This window comes from Ailuropoda melanoleuca, chromosome 2 (genome assembly GCF_002007445.2).
Source record: "Ailuropoda melanoleuca isolate Jingjing chromosome 2, ASM200744v2, whole genome shotgun sequence".
NCBI lineage: Eukaryota > Metazoa > Chordata > Mammalia > Carnivora > Ursidae > Ailuropoda > Ailuropoda melanoleuca.
In genome coordinates, this window is record NC_048219.1 from 41,285,280 (window position 1) to 41,301,968 (window position 16,689).

Sequence of the window (16,689 nt, forward strand, 5' to 3'; positions counted from 1 at the left end):
TTATTAATTTATTTGACAGAGAGAGAGAGAGAGAGAGACAGCCAGCGAGAGAGGGAACACAAGCAGGGGGAGTGGGAGAGGAAGAAGCAGGCTCCCAGCGGAGCAGGGAACCCGATCCAGGCCCCCTGGAACCTTGGGATCACGCCCTGAGCCGAAGGCAGATGCTTAATGGCTGAGCCACCCAGGCGCCCCTCTGCCGATCGTTTTCTTGATTCACATAGGTAATCAGAGGGTTGCCCACACTCTGCTCTCGGGCATTTTCAGTGATGAAGGACTCTTTCCCAAGGCAGTCAGATCTGTTTTAAAATAGCCGAGACGGTCACCAAATCTGCCTAATCTTGAGTTAAAATGGGTTCCTTCCTTGATGCAGTTGACTGGCTGAGTTCCGAGGCTTGTTTATAAGCCTGAGACATACTCACCGTCTGTCCTATGTGCCCATCACTGAGCAAGCCACGCTGGTTCTAGGGCCTAGGACTACCCAGCCAGTTGGAGACTCCCACCTTCAGGCAGAGGGGAGAAACAGTAGGGGAAAAAATTCAATGCGATAAAAACCAAAATCAAACTGCAGACCCTGTTGCCCAGGGTTAATGTCATATTAAACTCTCCTTTCCACGGCATCCAGATCAATGCAGGAGCACTATGTTCCAGATGTGGCCAGGTGTGTTCACTCCGGGGGGTCATTGTACCCTCTTTTGGAAACGCCCACGGTTCCATTAATGCGGTTGAGCTTTCCATTAGCCCGTGGCAGGTGCATCCCACTGGTGACTCATGGTGGACCCTGGTAACCAGTGCAAACCCCCAAGTAGCTCTCTCCTTTGTTGGTGCAACATCACATGGCCCCCCACCCCAGCTCGATGGTCTGTGAGTGTCCAGGGCCCCTTTTGGCCCCTTGGCTTCTTCCGTTGTCAAGCTCATCAGTTCAGCGTCAGCATTCCAAAATTCAGGATTTCAGGGACTGTTTACCTCTCTGTGATGAAAAACCAAAATCAAAGTGCAATCCTGTCTCTGGCTCTTTAGCACCTTTCCTGGTGTTTAAGGCCCCAGGAGGTCACTGCCTGGGGCTAATTAAGCTCACCTGCATGGTCCAGTTTTCTGAACTCTAATTTATCCAGACCAGCATGTTTAATGAAGCAAAATGTCTAACCTGCCCTTTATCGATGGCTCTTCTCTCTCTTTCCAATTCCTTGACAGAAAAGTTGGAGGAAAGGCAGGAGCTGTGGAATTCTGCTCTTTCTTGAATCTGCTGAAGCGTCATGGTTAATTTACCAAGTAATATATTGCCTTTGTGAGAGGTAATGGTTTAGGATTTTGGAACAAGATCTCCCACCTGAGCGTCTATCCTTTGCAGAGTGCTCTCACATTGTCTAGTACTTCTGTACTTAATTATTTTAACAAAGAGTTCCAAGGTCTATTAGAATGGACACATGCTAAATTCTCATTCGATTCAATTACTCTTGTGGAAAGTCTAGTTTATCTGCCTGCCGCAGAGCCATGACCAAAGTCTGCCTCGTTGTAGAGAAAGAATCCAGGAAGTAATAAATGGTCATGAGTAGCAACTTTGCAGATTCCAAACAAGGAAACGAGGGCAAAAATCACTGTCCAGGGGGCCTAGGCCCAGGAAATCCAAATCCCAGAGAAAAAGGGATCCCAGTTTTCTCTCTGAATTCTGCTCAAGATTTACTAGGGAACTAGCTGCCGTGCAAAACTAGAAATCCAGAAAGGACATGCTTCTTGGAATGTAGGCATGTGAGTAACCTCAGCGTTACAGCAAGGAGTCGGAATATGTCTGACCTAAGGAAATAGGAGTGGGAGACAGGACTGAGTTCTGAGTCTGCATCTACGGAAACAGATCAGGACCCCACAATGAAAGTCAGAGGAGTGTGCAAAGACGTTTCAGTAGGAAAGAGGAAAAAAATGTCTTTGGCATCTAACGGGAACGTGCATGGGCTTAGTGTCAAGGTACCAGGTATGAGAAAAGAGAAAAGATGGTAATATGCCATCATTTTTCTACTATTTTCTTTCAGAATAATGACCTTAAACTTAACATGGTCACTGAAGTCCAAGTTCTGCTAAAGGAAGTCAAGTACATGGCTCTGAAATTCTAAAATTCCTTGATGCAGATTTGTGTTTGGGAAAAATCCCAGCTAAAAACAACTAATGGTCACTCTCATAGCAATGCTCTGTATTTAAAACATAGATACATCAATAATACATACATTCTTGAGTGGTTTATTAAAAGGCATTTAGAACCATTCATAAAGAGCAAATGCTAGTATAAGGCAACATGCCCCAAGGGCCAGGAGGGGAGTCAGGGGAGATGCAAGATGCATCTCCAGCAAGATGTTGAGTCTGGATGGGCGGGGTTGGCTGCACGGAGACCACAGGGGACCCTTGAAAGTATGCCTGGACGGTAGTATCCTCAGGGTTCCCGAGACTCTGTGTGACCTCTGCAGCTTGACTGCACCAAAAGGCAGTGTGAGGGATAAAGACAGCATCTCTGGGCAGGAGGTAAAGCCCCAGGCCCAGTGACCTCCAGGTCTGGCACCCAACCCCCTAGACCTGGGAAAGTGGGCTGTGACTTGATTTCATCCAGGAAGCAAATTAATCCAAACTCTATTCCAGAAACTTGGTGAATTTAGGAACTCACCACCAGCCATTCAACAATGCCAGATTTCAGGGCAGAAGAGTTCAGTGTTTCTCAGGCATTAAATGCCTGAGGCCTCTACACACATATAAACATGCACGCGCATGTACTCACACACACACACACACACACACACACACACACACATTATGACAAAGCAAACAAGCCTCACACATTTCCTGGTATACCCTGGGAGGGGGAACATTTAACCCTCATGGCAAACCTGTAAGGCAGGTACTATTCTATCACCCACATTTTACACAGGTGGAAAATGAGACAGGTGCACAATTTACCCAACCATAGGCACAATGCTGAACATGGCAGAATGGGGACTCGGACCCAGGTCTGCCCGACTCGAAGCCCAGGCTCCGAGGTGAACTTGAGGCACAAGAAGGCACATCCTGCAGTTTTGCAGAAAGCCAGCTCTAGAACCATCACTGCCTTCCATACCCGGCTCTGGAATTTTTGGTGGAAACAACACTAAGGCCAAAGTCGTCCTGACAAGCCCCACAGCCTAAGTTCAATGGGGACTTTTATCAATCTTGAAAATGGGTATAATAATCTTTATATGTACATAACACCTGTGTACTCTGAAGCTGTTTGCCTTCCATCCTCTCACTTGGTCCCACTGATAGCTCCGTGCTGTGGGTAAGGCAGGTATGTGACAGGGGAAGAGTGGCTTCTCGACAAGCTCTATACTGGGATGGAGAAAACTCCGGATGGCCAGTTCCCAAATCATTTGAAAGGGGCATGTTCCCAGCTTACTGGAAAAGGAGCTCATTTTTAAAGTAAAAAAGGCCTGGATTTGAATCCTGGCTTTTGCTCTTAATAACTATGCAACTTTGCTTAACTCCCTTCACTTCTCGGAGTCTCAGATTCTTCAACTTCTAAAAGGGTCATTAATGGGGATACAATGCTTATGTCTCAGGATTGTCTTGAGGACCAGAGAAGGTCATAGGGAATATTAGAAATGTCCACCAGCTGCCTCCCCCCGCCAAAGAGAGTACCCACCTCTACCACTCAGCCCCGCATGTGCTCTAGTCTACACAAGATCCCCCCTCCCACTTCCTTCTCCACGGGGACTGATTGGACCAAGGTGGGCAGTTAAGTTAAAAAGTAGTTAGCTGAACTCAAAGGAATCCATCAGTTAGCTGAACTGAATCACTTAGAATCTTCCTCTTTTGAGATTTTTTTTTTCACTAAGAACTGAATTTACTTTCCTTCATTTTAATTAGCCACATGGGAGGCACCTGGGTGGCTCAGTCAGTTAAGTGGCTGACTCTTGATTTCGGCTCAGGTCATGATCTCAGGGTCATGAGATAGAGTCCCATATTTGGCTCTGCGCTAGGTGTGGAGCGGGCTTAAGATTCTCTCTCCCTCGACTATGGACTATGAGAAACAAACTGAAGACTTCAGAGGGGAGGGGGTGGGGGAAGGGGATAGACTGGTGATGGGTAGTAAGGAGGGCACGTATTGCATGGTGCACTGGGTGTTATACGCAACTAATGAAGCATCAAACTTTACATCGGAATCTGGGGATGTACTGTATGGTGATTAACATAATATAATAAAAAAAAAAAAGATTCTCTCTCCCTCTCCCTCTGCCCCTCCTCACCCCAGTCTTCTCTCTCCCCTTCTCTAAAATAATAATAATAATAATAATAATAAATAGTCACATGGAATTAGTGGCTACCATATTGAACAGCTCAGGTCTATAGGTTTCTTCTCTGGAGAAGGTAAAGACAGAAGTCAAAGAACTGAAAAACTGGCAGGGGGGATTTTTGTATCACTGAAAAAATTAGCACAACCAAGAGGCTATGAATTTGGAGAAAAGCCAAAGGAATATAAAGGATGCAAATGGGAATTTTTGAAGGTACTCAAGCACCGGTTGGGAGGTAGAGATAATTGTGAAGATCAGATAATTTCTGTCTTGAGCATATACACCGAAATCCCCATTTAGTAGAATCCAACAGGATTGAAAAGCATTCTGGCACTATGGGAAACTGTTTGATGGAGTGCTTGCTACTCTAAGACCAATAGAACCTGATAAAACATACTTTTCATTTGATTTCCAGGCTTTCGGGAAGAGATATAGGACTCTTCCCCTGAGCACCCTATCCCAGCAGGAAGTGATAAGTGTAGGTGAAAGCAGTTCACCCGCAGTTCACAGCAGTTGGCCCTGCTGGCAGATGCTGATGTTAGAACCACAGTCAAAAGCTAAGTAACCAGGCAGACAGATTAGGCCTGGGACGCTGGCAGGGGGCAAAAGTTTTTAATAGGTAGGTAGCACCCTCTGGCTCTGAGCAACAGCAAATGCAAAGCCTCTCTAGAGGACAGCTCTCTCCCTTTGGCTTTCTAGGATTTTCACTGATTAAGATCAATAGTATAAATATCAGCTCTCAGGCAAATGTAACCAAACACACGAGAGACCAAACCACTGTGAGGGAGAGGAAGAAGAAACAAAGAAACAAAGAACACCTAACTCAGAGCTTGAAGTAGTGGAATAATCAAACACAAATGCAAAATAATGATGTATTAAATCCTTAAATAGAATGTAAACTCACAGAAATAAGCATGCAATGCCATCAAAAATGAAATGGGAGATTTCAAAGAGAATTAGATATAACTTTTATGAAGAAAATTATTATTCAAATAAAACCCAGATGGGTTAAACAGAAGGAGAGAGAATTAGTGAAATGAAAGATAGAATTGAAGAAATTAAACAGGATGCATCTGAGGGAGAAAGAGAAGATGATAAGAAAGATTAATAAATAATGATCATAGGTTACAGATAAAAATAGTAGATTGAACACATACATTTAACTTTATTCCTTTCCCCAAACCCATTAAGACTGCAGTAAAGGGATTTTTTTTAAAATGATATAAACCCACAAGGATGAACAGAACATGAAAAAAAGATAATAGCAACAAACTTTTAGAAAATGGAAGGCAAGTGAACAAGTGATAATAGACATTAGAACTAAGAAAACCAAATTCTAAATTAATGGTGAGAAAAGTGTTGAATCAACCCAATTTTCTAGTAAAACAAACACAAGTGAAGTAGAAGGAAGGACAGAATAGAGAAATTAGTATAAGAAGAAGCAAAAATACAATAGAGAAAACCCACCAAAAGTTCTTTGAGAAGACTATAAAAATAGATTAATCTCTGGTAAGATTGAGAAGAAAAGAGAGAAGGTATGAATATGAACAAAGGGGCATGTCCGCAGATAGGCAGAAGTTTTTAAAAGGTGGTAATAGAATACTCTAAAGTATTTACACCTAAACTTTGAAAGAAATGAAAAAAATTTTTTGGAAAAATATTACTTATAAAAGTAACTGAAGAAGAAATAGAAAATCTAAATAGCCTTATAATTGTGAAACAAATTGAAACAGTAGCCCAAAATCTTTCTGCAAAGAAAATATCAGATAGTTTCACTGGCATATGATTATGTCATTTTAAAAAAGATTTTATTTATTTATTTGAGAGAGAGAGAGAGCATGCCCAGGGGGAGAGACAGAGAGAGAGGGAAAGGCAGACTCCCAGCTGAGCAGGGGGCCCGATGCGGGGCTCAATCCCAGGACCCTGGGATCATGACCTGAACTGAAGGCAGATGCTCAACGGACTGAGCCACTGAGGCGCCCCTGATTATATCATTAAATGGAAAAGCAAATGTCCAAGAAGAGCCAAGACATTTTGAAGACAAACAGGACAAAAGAACTTGCTTTTCTGGACTGCGTGAGTTACTAAACAGTTAAAGTAATTACAACAGAATAGTGAGGATCGTCAAATTGGTCAAAAGAGTGGACTGGAGCTTTTTTTTACAAAGATGGCGCCGAAGGCTAAGAAGGAAGCCCCTGCCCCTCCCAAAGCCCAGGCCAAAGCAAAGGCTTTGAAGGCCAAGAAAGCACTGCTGAAAGGCGTTCCACCGTCACAAAAAAAAAAAAGATCTGCATGTTACTTGCGTTCCGACGACCCAAGACACCGCGTCTCTGAAGGCAGCCCAAATATCCTCGAAAGAGCACCCCAGGAGAAACAAGCTTGATCACTGTGCCATCATCAAGTTCCCCTGACTACTGAGTCAGCCATGAAGAAAATAGAAGACAACAACACACTTGTGTTCACTGTGGATGCCACGGCCAACAAGCACCAGATCAAACAGGCTCTATGAAGAAGCTCTATGATATTAACGCGGCCAAGGTCAGCACCTTGATCAGGCCTGATGGAGAAAAGAAGGCATATGTTCGACTGGCTCCTGACTATGATGATTTGGATGTTGCCAACAAAATTGGGATCATCTAAACTGAGTCCAGCTGACTAAATATAAATATAAATTCCCCCCCCCCCAAAAAAAGAAGAGTGGACTAGAGAGATAGAACTACATATATATGGTAAGTTGCTAGATGAAGAAAGTGAGAGTAGATCATGGGTGGACCATTCAATACATGGGGCTGAGGTCACTGATTATCCTATAGGAAAAAAATGAAAGACAATGCTTATCCTCATATCCAAAAATTAATTTCTGATGGATTAAAATCTTAAATATGGAAAATGAAACTTTAAAACTTTTCAAAGAAAATCTGAATAACTTTATAACCTTAGGATTTATTAAAAGATAAAGTACCACCACCCATTGATAAATCGACTACATTGATATCACCAAAAGACACCATAAGAAAAGTGAAAAATATCAAATATCTTGGTGAAAGATACTCGTAACAGATAAAACTGACAAGAAATTAATGCCCAGATTGTATTTTTAAAAATTCTACAAATCAATTAGGACAACACAAGAAAATATGGAATCAGAATACAAATAGGCATTTTACAGAAGAAACAACACAAATAACAAATATACATATGAAAATATGCTTAGTCTCAGTAATCAGGAGGATGAAAACTAAGACCAACGAGATACTATTTTATACACTAGACTACACACTAGATTGGGAAAAATTAATACAATAGCAAGTGTTTATGAGGATGTGGGTTAATGGGAGCTTTTATACACAGCTAGCAGCAGTGAAATTTGTACAATCATTTTGCAAAATGATCACCATTTAATAAAGTTGAAAACTTGCGTTTTCTATGACCCGTCAACTCCATTCCTAAATGTGCACCTACAGGAGCTCTTGCACACATGCGCTGGGAGACACGTGTAAGAATGTGCAATGAGGATACAGCAGCTGTATGACCGACTCCAAAGGCATCTCACAGAGGTTTGAATTTTAGAAAGAAGCAGCTCATATAGCACATCTTTCCCTAACGTTCAAAACAAGCAAGATGAAACAATACAGTGTTTAAACATTCATAAGTATGTGATAAAATATAAAAATAAGGCAAAGGAACGGTAAACAACCAAATTCAGAAAAGTGATGACGTGGAACGTTCCAAGAAATAGTGTGGTGTGGGGCTCCAGGACATAGGCAGTTATGAAACTACTGGTAATACTCTAATTCTTAAGTTGTTGGTGGGCTTTTATTATTTCATTTAATTGCTTACATAAACATTACATACACATTTTGTATTATTAAGTGTTAAATAATAAAAAATTTTAAGATACTAGAGGAATACTCAAAGTGATAATAGTAACACTTATATATTGGCTGCAATTTATTATTAGGTACTAATGCAAGGGGCCCAGGAATCTGCAAAGGGCTCTTTCTGAGTTCTGTTTCTAGAGATCACAGTGCATGAGTTTGAAGTCCACGGCTGGTTAGGAGCCATGTAGCCTCCCAGGGTCACGTACAGGGTCCAGATAGAGGCACAGGGATGAGGCATGTAGTCAAAAGCTTGCGAGCTGGGCCCTGGTGCTGCCTGCCCACCATGTCCTCCGCCTAGCCTCCTGGAGGAGTGAGAAAGGAGTTTACCCTTCTCACTGTAAGCACAGCCACCTGGCAAGGAGCAGGGAAGGTTTACCTAGTACTAGTCAGCAGGGTGAACAAAGCGATGAATTACTATCTAGGCTGAGAAGGTGTGGGGGGAATGCAGGTCCAGCCCAGGGAAAAGTGAGAGCACAGCAGGGCCATGTGGGACCAGCCAGCAGCTCCATACATCTGTGCCTGCATGACCCCCGCTCTCAAGCCAGAGGGCTACAGATCAAACACAGGGGCCTGACTGTTCCATCTTTTCTCTGTTGAGCTGTTACAAGCTTTTGGGAACCACTGGTGAACTTGGATCAGTTGGTTCCACTACGTTCCGTGGTCTCAATTCAGAAACCTAGACAGAGAATGAGTAAGGCTGGGGGAAGGAAGGGCCCTTGTGATGAGCGGGGTAAGCTGGTGAAAAGTGGCGCAGTGCGCAGCCTACACCGCTAGCCGGCTTCTCGTCTCCCTCGTTTCCCTAGCTCTGAGAGCCTGGACGTGTTACTGGGCTTCAGCCCTCTCTTCTGTCAAGAAGAAGGTTGTTCTCATTTGGGGGTCATTCGACCCTCGGGAGAGGCCCTTTGAAACATGTAGGGGAAATTTGGGGTTGTCACAGTGACTGGGGAACCAAAATGCCCGCGGCGCCCTGGACTAGGAGCACTGGTTCTCAGCGCCCTTCAAGCCATCGGCATTTCTCTGTGTCGTCTGCATACATGATACTCACTGCTGCCGCCGGGAAAGTGGGGGACACTGTGTCAAGGTGCACATCTCTGCCCAGCCCCTTGGGACAGTCGGTCGCTGATCCTCACTTTAGGGTCTGGAGCGCCACAGAAGCTCTGTTCTCACTTATTTCCTGCTTGGAAGCTCAATCATTCTAGAAGGTTTGGTGGAATTCGGTTGAAGAGGGCAGTTACAGGCACTACAGACCACGCTCGCTCATTTCCCGCAGCCCGCAGGAGAAGAAAACTGGTTTGCTCCAGTTCTCACCACGGAACAACGGCGCACTGGGGCTTTGTTGCCCCGTGCAAGGCTGAGCAGCGCCCTCCTTGGGACACGCGGGGAATGCACAGGAGCGGCTGCTCAGAAACGCCTTGCCTTGCAGAGAAAACACCCCGCGGCTGTGAGGAGCCAATCAGACCACCGCCGGCCCCTGCGGGTGCCTTAGTTGACACAGAGGTGGGACAGCCGGCTGTCAGAGCTCCCCTGCTCCCTTGGCCGGCGGCTCTTGTCCAATGCGTGAGCTGTGCAACTGTATTCAGTGGCCAGACCCTCTCATTCCCTGCCAGTCTGGTCACCCAGCCTTGGCTTCACTGAGGAGCCTGTCTCTCTGTGAATGCCTTGCGGTTGCCTGAACCTAACAGCACGTACCTCCCAGACTCTAGTTCTAGACAAATGGATCCAGCTGTCCAGCCGCCATGACCTGACACTGCAGATCCCAATTTGCTTTTCCACTCACCACACCCGACTTTGTTCTGAGCAGTCTGCTTTAGTCCTTGCCTCCCAAAGAATGCTCGTGAAATTTCACCTTCACACTCTCTCACCCCCGTCCTCTGTGCTTCCCTGTGACCCAGCTATTTGAAAGCTTGGCTCATTTTTGCTTCTCTGGGAAGCCTTCTGGGATTGCCCCCGCACAGGAATCACAGAAAATACTCACTGTAGCTCCTTTTGGGCACTGGCTATATAGCTCATGCATTGGTAGCCCTGCGCCCCAAGAAGATTTTAAGTTTCTGGAAGGTCAGAACTGAATTAGGGTTGATTTTATATCCTGCGACTTTGCTGAGTTCCTGTATCAGTTCTAGCAATTTGTGTGTGTGTGTGTGTGTGTGTGTGTGTGTGTGTGTGTGTGTGTGGTTTCTTTAGGGCTTTCTACATAGAGTATCATGTCAACTACAAAGACTGAAAGTTTGATTTCTTCCTTGCCAATTTGGATGTCTTTTATTTCTTTTTGTTGTCTGGTTGCTGAGGCTAGGACTTCCAGTACCATGTTGAACAACAGTGGTGAGAGTGGGCCCCCCCACTGTGTTCCTGACCTTAGGGGAAAAGAACTACCCTACGACCCAGCAATTGCACTACTAGGTATTTATCCAAAGGACACAAAAATAGTGATTAGAAGGGGAACATGCACCCCAATCTTTCTGGCAGCAATGTCTGCAATTGCCAAAATATGGAAAGAGCCCAGATGTCCATCGACAGATGCATGGATAAAGAAGGTGTGTGTGTGTGTGTGTGCGCGCGCACGTACGTGTATAAAATGAAATATTACTCTGCCATCAAAAAGAATGAAATCTTGCCTTTTGCAGTGACGTGGATGGACCCAGAGGGTATTATGCTAAGCAAAATAAGTCAGTCAGAAAAGACAAATACCATATAATTTCACTCATATGTAGAATTTAAGAAACAAAACAGAGGAACAGGAGAAGGGAAGGAAAAATAAAATAAGATAAAAACAGAGAGGCAAACCATAAGAGAGTCTTAACTATAGGGAACAAACTGAGGGTTGCCAGAGGGGAAATGGGTGAGGGGATGGGGTATGTGGGTGAAGGGCATTGAGGAGGGCACTTGTTGGAATGAGCACTGGGTGTTATATGCAACTGATGAACTGCTAAATTCTACCTCTGAAACTAATTATACACTATATGTTAAATAACTTGAATTAAAAAAAAAACAGAATTGAGGGAGACTTGATGCCCATGTTCACCTACTTAAGAAGCTCAATGGGCAGTTACCATGGTAACACACAGCTTATCCTCCTGTTCTCGCTGATCAAAACAGAAAGACAAACTGCTGGAGAGCAAGAAAACTGGCTCCCTCCCTGGACTGGCAATGAGGGCGAGGAAACCAAATCTGTGAACTTGGGTTAGTAAGTTGCCCATGAGCTTGGCCTGGGATGCTCTGGCGCCATCTTAAACCAAGTGCTTCCTTCTGGAGCTTCTGGTCCGCCTGTAGCACACAGCCCTCAGTGCCGGCGCAGGAAGCACCCTCTCCATGAGACCCGGAGACCGTCAGAGCTGAAGCTCTTCTCACAAGAAAAACAGCCAGGTCTTCCTAGGTGGAAGCCTCATATGTAAGTTGGCTGATTCAAATTTACAGGTTTAAGAAAGAGGTGTTTTGGGTGGTTTTCCCAATCTTTGGTGAACTTGCAGGAGTCTTGGACCTTAAGGACTCAAATCCACCACCGCTCAGGAGAGCAGACGTTTCAGAAAATGCCAGGAAAAGGGCACCTTTGCTGAATGCCCCTTGCCATGCAATCATTGCACAGAGGCTTACTGACCACGTCTGTGATCCAGGCACAGTTCTAGGTTCTAGACTTGCCGATGGGAACAAAAGAGAACTCCCTGCCCTCACAAGCATGCACTCCAGCTCAATGTCCAGCCCGCTTTTCACATGATCCCAGCCCTGCAGGAGACTTTTGGGCTGTGACAGGGATGCCATCGGAGCTGCTGGGGAAGGGAACCCAGCGGACACACCTTTCAGAAATATTCCTCAGATGCCACTGTTCAAAGTGTGGCCTGTGGACCAGCAGCAGCAGCAGCATCTGGGAGCACGATGCAGGCTCCTCCCGGACCTTCTGAAGCAGAAACTGCCTTTCAGAAATGGCATGTGGATAAGCTCCCAGGTGAACCATGTGCAGGTGAAGCTTTGGAAAGCAAACTACAGATCCCCAAGTCCCCCACACTGTTCCACAAACAAAAGAGGGCCAAATGGTCAAGTAAGTTTGAAAAGGAGCAAACCCTGTCCCTCTCTTGCAGACTCAGCAAGCTGGCAAGTGAAAGACAAGGATGTCCTCAGAAAAGACACTTGCTTAAAACACCAATGCTCCTCAAACTTATTTGACAGCCTAACGATGACTCGACAACCGTAAACATTTGATGGGACTAGTGTCCTGTGAAATGCACCTTTGGAAAAACTGGCCCCCTGGCATGCACAGATTTAGCTTACTTGGTTTAAATAGTTCCAGACGGAATGAGCCTATAGCATGATAACTGGCAGCACAACTCTGAATCATGCCCACTGCCCGGCTGGGGCTCTGGACAAAGGTCTCAGCTCTGGGGGGCAGGCTAGGGGGATGGAAGGGACCCAGAGACCACTCTTTCATATGGCTGGGTCGGTCCCTGCCCACGACTGAGTGAGTCAATGGCAATGCTTATGGGGAAAGAAAGACACTGAATCTCCATGAATACTGGTCAGCACATGAGAGGTAAGCGTTCACTCTGATTTAAATTGCTGGTTAACTTATTGTGAGAATATACACAGGGAACACTGCATTCTAGAAGGAACATGCCATTTGGAGAAACTCAGGAGCCAATACAGCATTTCTTATTTGTCTTTGGGGGAATTTGAGAAGGTTCAGAGCCATATATGGTCCACAGGTATCAAGAATCATGATGATGATGGTGATGATTGTGATAGCTGACATTTAGTGACAGTTCTTTCGTGCCAAACACTGTCCTAACTCACGTTTTCCTGTAAGCAATGCTGTGAGAGGAGCAGTGCATTCATTTTACACACGAGGAAGCTGAGCACCAGGGCTGGTTCCTCGTTTCCTTGTATGTGACTTGTGGCTCCTAAGATCTAAGTGCCAAGGACTGGTGGAGACCAACCCAGCCAGATGCTGAAGTGGAGCCTGGGTCCCCCATCCCTTCATCCAGCTCCCCAAGAGCTGAGAGCCTTGCCCAGAGCCCCAGCCCAAGGCAGGTGTGATTCAAATTTGTGCCTCAGCAGAACTGCCCGTTACCATGCCATGGGCTCATTCTTTCTGGAATGAAGAAACCAAGAAAGTTGAACCTCCTTTGAGAAAAAGTCTCTCGTGTTCCAATTTAGAGGTGCCATTTCAGATGGGAGGCAGGCGCATACAGGAGTGGCCTCAGTCGTGGGCCCAAGCTTGGGAGGGGATGCCTGGTTTGCCCAAGATTCTGCGTCTCTATCACGCTCCCGGGTGATGCGGACGTTGCTGCGCTGTCCTGGAAGAGGGCATGGTGCTCGACTGCAGGTAGCAGTGACCTTGCACTTGCATGGCCTGGGCTCTAGTCCCAGCGCTGGCCCCCAGCTGCTGCGTAGCTCCCGGCAAGCCTCCTCCCCTAGGCCACAGTCCCTTCTCTTTCATGCTTGGAAAACTGGTATGCCCCGCCCTCCACACCCCCACATAAGGCTGCGAGAGCCTCTCACCTAGTGTGGGGGACATTGCTTGCCACCTCATGTTTGAATGCATGAATGCTTCCCAAGAAGTCCTTCCCAGGGTCGCCCTGGGCTTGTGGCTGCTCCACACTGGTGATCTGCATCACGTGAGAACCAGCCTAACCACCCCTCTCTCAGGGACATACAGATCTGTTGCCTCCAAATCCCAGCAGTAGAACCCTAGAGGTCAGACAAAACCCAGGGATACGTTTTTTCTGCTCCTTGGGATGATACGTTGAGGTCCTGGGTCCTAGAGGTGAGTCACTCAGTTTATCACGTTTCCTGCATTTGGGGACTTAGCATAGAGCAGTGGCAATGACGTCATCCAGGTGCAGCCTTGAGAGTTGGCTGTGTAACCACAGGCAAATGACTTAACCTCTCTGAGCTTCAGTGTCCTTATCTGTAAGTGTCGTAACAGTGCCTATGCCATGGGGCTGCTGTAAGGGGCTGGCACCTAATCAGTGCTTCTTAAAGAGTCGCTATCATATTTGCTATAACCACTGCTATTTGGACATTGGTTACGAGAGGATTCTGAGATATACCATAACAGTAAACTTCTAAAAACTGCCTTTTAAAAATATGTTCTTCTCTCCTTATAAAATTAGTATTTTGTCTGAGGTGGAACACACGATTTTTAAAATCAAATAGAAATGAAGGGCTTTTAAGACTCCCTCACTCTTCCTGTGTGCTGCTGCTGTCCACCTGGTCCCCTCCAGCAGCAGGTGCTGGTGGTTTAGGGGTGTGTATCCCCCCCCAGGGGGAAGCAGGTCAGCAGATGCCAGCTATCCCTGGCACAGACCTGAACTCCGGCTGTATGTTGTCCCTTTGCCCTGGAGATCTAGCCCGGGCAGGGAAGAACTATTGGTTTCATCATTAACTTCCAGATTGCCTCCTGCCCTTAATGCTGAACTAGAGAAGCAGGAATCACAAGGACCTCAGGACAGGGGCCTGGAGCAGCCAACCAGAGATTCAGCCCCTCCTGTGGCTTCCTGGACCTTCCCATCTGAGGGCCAACATCTGCGAGGGAGGAAGACAGGAAAAACAGCTGGTAGAGCCCTGCTGTGAGCATGCACTTGCTAGGCACTACTCTTTTCACAACTACATGGGGTGAGGGACTAGCTCGAGCCCTACGGTGGCAGAAATTGATGAGTGGCTGAGCCAAATGAGCAGAGCAGGTGTTTGCCATCTAATAATGCCCCTGTCCATATAATATTGGAGGCAGGAAGGGGAGCATATCTACTAGAACATGACAGTAAAGGGAATGTATGCAGTGGTTAAATGGGCTCTGGAGCCAGACTGATTCAGACAAGGCTCAGTTACTTCCCAGCTGTGTGACCTCAGGTGAATCAGTCAATCTCTCCGTGCAGCAATTTCCTCATCTGTAAAATGGGAAATAATCACACCTAACTCATAGGACTGATTTAAGGGTTGGGACACCTGGGTGGCTCAGTTGATTAAGCATCTGCCTCCGGCTCATGTCATGATCCTAGGGTCCTGGGATTGAGTCCTTCATGGGCTCCTTGCTCGGAGGGGAGCCTGCTTCTCCCTCTGCCTGCCACTCCCCCTGCTTGAGCTCTCTCTCTCTCTCTCTCTGACAAATAAATAAATAAAATATTTTTTAAAAAACGATTTAAGGGTTAAAATGAGTTCATAAATATCAAGCAATTCAAATACTGCCTGGCACCTATGTAGCAAGGACTCTATAAATGTTAGATATTATCGTTGTTGTTATCAAATTAAATACTACGAAGGTAGGAATCTTTGTCTATTTTGGTTACTGGTCTGTTTTAGAACAGTGTCTAATACTTAATAGGCGCTCCATAAATATGTCTTGGGTAAATGAATATTATTGCAAGCAAAGAAACCGGTGTTTTGTAATGTAGACATTACTTATTTTGGCCAGCAGAGGGCAGCAAATAGCTATGACAGGCGCTAATTGTGGGCAAGCATGGTTTCAAACGTTAACTTTGTCCTTCCTGACCCGGCTGGTGGGTTAAAAGGTTGCCATTGCAGCTGTATGAGTGGCCCTTACCCTCCCACTCACCTCTGTGTCAGATGGAATGACTGGCAGAAATTTCACCTCACAACAAATCTTGCTTCAATTTTTTTTTCTCACGGGCCCAACTTATTTTCAATTTCCTCCCCACCCCCTCCCTCTCTTCTTTCCCTTCTTCTCGACCTTGCTCTAGGTATCTGTTTCTCACACACACCCTCCTCTGCATCGAGCTAGTACACAGCACACACTCCCAGATCTGATCCCTACAACTGCTGCCTGTGCGCCAAACCATGACATCTAGTGCATAGCCTTATGCAGTGTTCTTCCCACCCAATGATGCTCAATGTGGCATATTAAACACGGACACCTGATTTGATCAAACTAGGTCCAGAGAGGTACTGTAACTTGGCTAAGGACACACAGAGATTAGTTGCGGAGTGAGAGCACGGGCCAGGGTCTTCTGCTCTGTCCGCCCCATTAGGTCTCCACTTGCTTTTTTCACCCCCAGAGGAGGCTCAAGTGGTCCCTGTGTGCTGATCTAATGGATGCAGCTGCCGGCTTCCAGCCCCAGATGCTGTGCCCCTGGGTGCTGGCACAGAGGAGCAGATCGCTTGCCAGGGCAGCTCACTGAGAGACCCAGGGACAGCGGACAGGAGGCCGCCACTGCCTACTCCTCAGCCCGCTCAGCCCCGACCCACAGTGCTCACATTTCCTCTGTGACCCTCATCTTCCCCAGATAGTGCATCTCCTCGGCGCGGACAGGGCCCACACCACCAAAATTAAAGGTGCATTTCTTGGGAGCCTCTGCGGAGCGCTTGGGTCGCAGAACCCAGAATGCAAAGCCGCCAGCTGGAATCGGTCCCTGATTCAGCCTCAGGGCAGCTCCCGAGTCTCAGTACGGGGCGGGACCGGGGAGGGGGGAGGGTTCCACTGCCATGGCCTCCCCCGGTTTAAGATCCTGTCTTCCCCAATTATTATTTTAAAAAAAATTATGCCGGGATAACTATTTGGA

The 16,689-nt window shown here is 46.2% G+C and overlaps 1 long non-coding RNA gene and 1 pseudogene across 1 annotated transcript in view; one reads left to right on the plus strand and one right to left on the minus strand.

Moving 5' to 3' along the window:
* Nucleotides 1–4,042, minus strand: part of LOC105238787 — a 34,862-nt gene extending 30,820 nt beyond the window's left edge. Inside the window, exon 1 of the long non-coding RNA XR_004623264.1 lies at nt 420–4,042. This is a non-coding gene — a long non-coding RNA (uncharacterized LOC105238787). The remainder of the gene's footprint in view (nt 1–419) is intronic.
* Nucleotides 4,043–6,285: 2,243 nt separating this feature from the next.
* LOC117800994 lies at nt 6,286–6,944 on the plus strand (annotated as a pseudogene).
* Nucleotides 6,945–16,689: the final 9,745 nt, after the last annotated feature.